Here is a 6,933-nt window from a genome sequence, read left to right on the forward strand (position 1 = left end):
TGAGATGGCATTTTTTTTTCCCTGCTACACCTGGGGCCTGGCATTTTTACGCCTGTGATAATGGCTGGAACCTGGTAGCGGCTCTGGAGCTTGCCAGCCTCCAACACGTTCCATGTTTGGCCCACGTCTAACCTAGTGGTGCAAAGTTTTTTAAAAACATACCCAAATGTACCGAAGCTACTGTTGAAAATGCGGCGCTTGTGCGCCCACTTTTGCAAGTGCACAGGAGTCGCTGCTAGCCTAAAAACACTCTAGCAAGGCCTACATCTGTCCAAACACAGGCTGTTGTCCGTCATTCACACACGCTGAAACCCTACAATACCATATCTTGAGCAGGGTGTGTGAGCTGCACAGACCTTTGATGGAGTTCCATCTACAAAACCCAAGGGTTCCTCAAAGTCAGCAACCAAAGTTTCTGCACCATGAGTTTCCAGGGGTGGCAGAGTTATGGCTAGGGGAAGAGGCATGGATAGGGATGATGTCTAGGGGCAAAAGCAGTGTGGATGTGGAGGCAAGCTAAGCAGGAAAAACTGGGGGTACAAGCTAAGGCATGGACTGGGGTGATGTCTAGGGGCAAAAGCAGTGTGGATGTGGAGGCAAGCTAAGCAGGAAAAACTGGGGATACAAGCTAAGGCATGGACTGGGGTGATGTCTAGGGGCAAAAGCAGTGTGGATGTGGAGGCAAGCTAAGCAGGAAAAACTGGGGGTACAAGCTAAGGCATGGACTGGGGTGATGTCTAGGGGCAAAAGCAGTGTGGATGTGGAGGCAAGCTAAGCAGGAAAAACTGGGGGTACAAGCTAAGGCATGGACTGGGGTGATGTCTAGGGGCAAAAGCAGTGTGGATGTGGAGGCAAGCTAAGCAGGAAAAACTGGGGGTACAAGCTAAGGCATGGACTGGGGTGATGTCTAGGGGCAAAAGCAGTGTGGATGTGGAGGCAAGCAAAGCAGGGAAAATGGTGGCTAGAGGCAAAGGGATGTCCATAGGCAGCAAGGGCAAAGATGCAAAACTCTCCCGTTTCAAGAATTTTCCTGACTTGTTTCCCCACAAAACATTCCTGGGAGGAGGGCTGAAACACCACCCTCCTCCTCCTCCGCTGTTAGATTTACCCCAGCTACGAGCTGAAAACGCTGCAACACTGGTGTGGGGAGACGTCAGCAGGCTGGGCTGAAGCTCATCAGCTTGGGAGACGGACAGCACACTGCCTCTGAGGTCAGGGATGCCATCCTGGATGAGATGGCAATTTGTTTATCCCCGCTGCCCCTGGGGCCAGGTTTTTTAGCTTGTTGGAGGGCTCTGGAGCTTGCCAGCCTCCAACACGTTCCATGCCTGGCCCACATGTTCAATGTAGTGGTGCAATGATTTTTAAAAACATACCCCAAATTAGCTGAGCTAAGGGTGAAAGTGCGGCACTTGGACACCCACTTTCCCAAGTCTACAGTACCTGGAGCTAGCCGCAATACACTCCAGCAAGGCCTACATCTGCCTGAAGCACCTACTGTTGTGCGAGGTCACCACACGCTCTAACCCTAGATACCGTATGTTCAGCAGGGTGTGTGAGCAGCAGAGACCTTTGATGGAGTACCAGCTACAAAACCCAAGGGTTCCTCAGAGTCAGCTCCCTCACTTTCTGCACCATGAGTTTCCATGGGTGGCAGACTTATGGCTAGAGGCACAGGCATGGATAGGGGTGATGTGTAGGGGCAAAAGCAGTGTGGATGTGGAGGCAAGCTAAGCAGCAAAAACTGGGGGTACAAGCAGCCGGTGACATCATCACTGACAAGCACAGCTGTCTGTCAGCTGACAGGCTGACTTTCACCAAAATGAACAGACAATGGATAGACTCATCATATACATGTCAGTTACATGACAAATTTAGTGCAATTTGCAAGTCCAAGATGGTTTGGAGATCTGCGGAGAGGAATCTCACCACCTCTTGCGGGTGCCATCATTTGGAAGGCAAGCCCTGGGCTCAGTGGGTGAGAGCAAGCGCAGGATAATCGTCGTTTGGCCTGGCGGCCACTGCCTCTTCCACTGTTGACAGGGCTGGCGCTGCAGTCCAGACCAGGAGCCAGGACACCTCCACATCTGCCTCTGACACTTTGGGGAGTTCACCCTTATCCTCACCTTTTCCTGCCATTTCTCCTTTTGCCCGCGCCATCATGCGCCTCTTCCCAGCAACTCCCCATCTCCCAAGCCTTTCATTTCATGCTAAAGTACAGCGCAACCCACCCACATGCCCAAGGCTTCAACGGCCTCATCTCAAGAAATCTGGCCCAGGAGATGTTGGAATCCCGGCTGGGGGACACTCTGCCCTTTTTGGGCAGAGTGTCTACTGCGCCACCGCACTGTGCCGTCCACACCAGCACTTTCCCCCAAACATGAGGCGGTCCCTAAATTCAGCGCTTAGCCCTAAAGTTCCATGTGACCAGTTACGAATGGACAAGTGCATGCGGACAGGGACGCTACCTTTCAATTTGGGCACAGTGGTTGAATGTAGTTGAGGCGTGGACCGGGTCGCAAAATGTGGTGGCCTGACTTGTCTCCCCACACAACATTCCTGGGAGGAGGGCTGAAACACCACCCTCCTCCGCTGTTAAATTGACCCCAGCTACGAGCTGGAAACGCTGCAACACTGGTGTGGGGAGACGTCAGCGGGCCGTGCTGAAGCTCATCAGCTTGGGGGCCAGACAGCACACTGCCTACAAAGTGAGTCATGCCATCCTCGATGAGACGGCAATGTGGTTTTTGCCACTGCACCTGGGCCCAGGCATGTTGTCATGTGTGATAATGGCCGTAACCTGGGATTGGCTCTGTAGCTTGGCAGCCTGCAACATATTCCATGCCTGGGCCACGTTTTTAACTCATTGCTGCTAATCTTTTGAAAAAGGTACCCCAATGTTCCTGAGCTACTGGTGAAAGTGTGGCGCTTGTGCGGATAGTTTTTAAAGTGTATAGTTGCCGCTGCTAGCCTCTATGCACTCCTACAACGCCTGTACCTGCTGGAACAACGGCTGTTGTGCGACGTCTCCACACTGCTGGCACTAAACATATCATGTGTTGAGCAGAGTGTGTGAGCAGCACAGACCTTTGATGTAGTTCCAACTCCAAAACCCTCGGGTTCGTCAAAGTCAACTCCCTCAGTTGCTCAACCATGAGTGGCCATGGGTGGCAGACTTATGTGAAATCCCATCCCATCCATTGCACTGGACACGAAACATTAGCATGCGCTCAGCACAACTTCGGATATGGCAGATGCGTTAAGCAGGGTGCAGGGTACAACACAGACCAGGTCCGAGCACCAGGAACAGGTGTTAGAAATACTGCAGCATCTGCCATTTCCTTCCAATTTTGGGGTTTTGGACCCGCCACCGACTTGTCTGGACCTAAGTGGGGATCATGAGACACAGTTGCCATCAAGGCAAGCTGTGGTCATGTGCGGTTTGCAGTAAGGGGGCAGTGCGCAATTGGAAGAGGAGTTGGTGGATGACGAGGCCACCGACCCCACATGGACAGGGGTGATGTCTAGGGGCTAAAGCAGTGTAGATGTAGAGGGAAGCTAAATCAACAAAAAACCTGGGTAGAAGCAAAGGCATAAACTGGGGTGATGTTTAGGGGTGAAAGCAGAGTAGATGTGGAGGGAAGCTAAGCAGCAAAAACAGTGGGTAGAAGCAAAGGCATGCAAAACTCTACCCTGTTGGAAGACTTATTCCTAGGTCTGGAACACGTTAATGGCCCCCCTGGACAAATTACTGCCACTCAGGGGCCTAGTGTCACCAGGAGGGACAAGTATAGGCGCATGTTGTGGGAATACCTGGCCGACACCAGCTCTGTCCTCTCCGATCCCTCTGTGCTCTACAGCCTAAACTTATTTTCTCATCTTTTTTTCTGAACTGCACATCTCTTGCCTGCTTCCTTTGGGATCTTAGAAATGGTGGTCCACTTCCACAGATGGTAACTTCAATAGACAGTGTAACGGGAGTAGCTGAGGGATCGCTGTCTTAACCACTTTTTGGCACAAAATTAACTTCCAAAGCCAAATATGGTGCAAGTATATGATGCAAGGACACCTACACACCTATCTCTGACACATTGGGGAGTTCACCCTCATGCGCCCTTTTGGCCTGCACCATCATGCGCCTCTTCCCAGCCACTCCACATTTCCCAAGCTTTTCATTGCAGGCAGAAGTACAATACAACCCACCCCCATGCCCAAGCCTGTAACAGCCTCATCGATAAACTGCTGGCCCTGGAGATGTTGGTGTTTGTTTATGCTTCTGGAGACCCAGGCCTTCCGTCAGCAGATGGCAGCTGGGGCACCTCCCTATGCTGGGCCTAGCCGTTACTACTTCTCTTGGTGTGCTGTCTCTGCCTTGCGCCTGCATGTGTCCCATAACATCAGTCGGGCCCAGAGCTCTGCGCTTTGCTGCAAGGTCCACTTGACCACCGACACATGGACAAGCGCCTGTGGTCAGGGATGCTGCAGTGCTTATCTTTAATGACAGGCAGGGTGAATGTGGTGGAGTCTGTTCCCCGGGTGCAAACTGGGGTGGCCTATCTCCTCTCCCAGGCCAAAATTCATGGCAGGAGTAGACTGAAACCCTACGAAGCTGCAACCTCCACCCCAGCTACTAGCGGAAAACACTGTAACACTGGCATGGGGAGATGTCAGTAGGCCGTGCTGAAACTGATCAGCTTGGGGGACAGACAGCACAGTGCCTCCGAGGTCAGGGATGCCATCCTGGCTGAGATGGCATTTTTTTTTCCCTGCTACACCTGGGGCCTGGCATTTTTGCGCCTGTGATAATGGCTGGAACCTGGTAGCAGATCTGGAGCTTGCCAGACTCAAACACGGTCCACGCATGGCCCACGTTTTCCAACTTGTTGGTGCCATGTTTCTTTGAAACCTACACCATTGTGCCTGATATACAGGTCAAAGTGGGGCCATTTTCGTAAGTGAGAACTAGCCTCTGCTAGGCAGAAAACATTCAGAGCACACTCCTCTCATCTTCGCACCGTTGGCTGGCGGAGGAAGACGAGGGGGTTGGAGTGGCATCTGATGTCCCTATCCCACACGAGGCTAGAGGGTGCACTTCAGTGCATCCCATTGCTTCACCACAAATGGTGTGAAGGGGAGTGGAAAATGGAGGAAATGGAGAGTGACCCTTACAGTTGGGGCCAGCAAAGGCATGCCAAGTAACACACTGGCACACATGGCTGACTTCATCTTGGGTTGCTTTTCAACACATATTTCACATCATGAAGAACAAATAATACTGGATTTTTTCAAGCCTCGAACCCCGGTCTAGGTCTAATGTCTGTTCCTTTCTTATATTAGGGGAGAGGGAAAAAAAATTACTTCAGTGATACGTTTAGCGTACATAGACTGACTATTAATGTGTATCCCACTTAGTGTTGTTAGGGTTACACACCGTCACAACCTGGCTAAAGCTTCTATAGCTGTTAATAAAGTCAACATAACTTTACGGTATCCAAAAAGACAGCTGGTACCGACAGAGAGCAAGACAAATGTCACCCAAAGCTGTGAGCTCTGAACACCCACAGTGACTTTGGCGTCATCATCATTATAAGGGAGCGGGTGGTAATAAATAACTTGGCAGTGCCTAAAACCCAAAAAGCTTATACAACTATATTTACATTAAGATACACAAATGAAACTTTTCAGTAGCATGTCATGAGACAAGCTGATAAGCTCTTCCTTTGTGCAGTGCTATTTGAAAGTTAAACGCTGCCTTTATTTTAATTCTGGAGAAGGTGCAGACATTAGATTTAGAACATGTTGTCTTCATTGTCCAAATCCTCTATATAGGTAACGTGTTTTTCGGGCCGAGCTGTCTGGGAACGAGCTGGTGCAGCACTGACAACCTGGGTGAATATGGCAAGAGCCTGAGATGTAGGGTGAATGAATCCCCAAATTATTTGTGGAATTCCCAGTGAGACAATGGCACTGTATACCAGTATTAAAAATTGTGGGTGCACATAACCCCCATATATTCTTTGAATTCCCAGTCAGACAATGGCACTGTATACCAGTATTAAAAATTGTGGGTGCACATAACCCCCATATATTCTTTGAATTCCCAGTCAGACAATGGCACTGTATAGCAGTATTAAAAATTGTGGGTGCACGTAACCCCCATATATTCTTTGAATTCCCAGTCAGACAATGGCACTGTATACCAGTATTAAAAATTGTGGGTGCACGTCACCCCAATATATTCTTTGAATTCCCAGTCAGACAATGGCACTGTATACCAGTAGTAAAAATTGTGGGTGCACATAACCCCCATATATTCTTTGAATTCCCAGTCAGACAATGGCACTGTATACCAGTATTAAAAATTGTGGGTGCACATAACCCCCATATATTCTTTGAATTCCCAGTCAGACAATGGCACTGTATACCAGTATTAAAAATTGTGGGTGCACATAACCCCCATATATTCTTTGAATTCCCAGTCAGACAATGGCACTGTATACCAGTATTAAAAATTGTGGGTGCACATAACCCCCATATATTCTTTGAATTCCCAGTGAGACAAAGGAACTGTATAGCAGTATTAAAAATTGTGGGTGCACGTAACCCCCATATATTCTTTGAATTCCCAGTCAGACAATGGCACTGTACACCAGTATTAAAAATTGTGGGTGCACATAACCCCCATATATTCTTTGAATTCCCAGTCAGACAATGGCACTGTATAGCAGTATTAAAAATTGTGGGTGCACGTAACCCCCATATATTCTTTGAATTCCCAGTCAGACAATGGCACTGTATACCAGTATTAAAAATTGTGGGTGCACGTCACCCCAATATATTCTTTGAATTCCCAGTCAGACAATGGCACTGTATACCAGTAGTAAAAATTGTGGGTGCACATAACCCCCATATATTCTTTGAATTCCCAGTCAG

This window comes from Leptodactylus fuscus, chromosome 5, assembly GCF_031893055.1.
Source record: "Leptodactylus fuscus isolate aLepFus1 chromosome 5, aLepFus1.hap2, whole genome shotgun sequence".
Taxonomy (NCBI): domain Eukaryota; kingdom Metazoa; phylum Chordata; class Amphibia; order Anura; family Leptodactylidae; genus Leptodactylus; species Leptodactylus fuscus.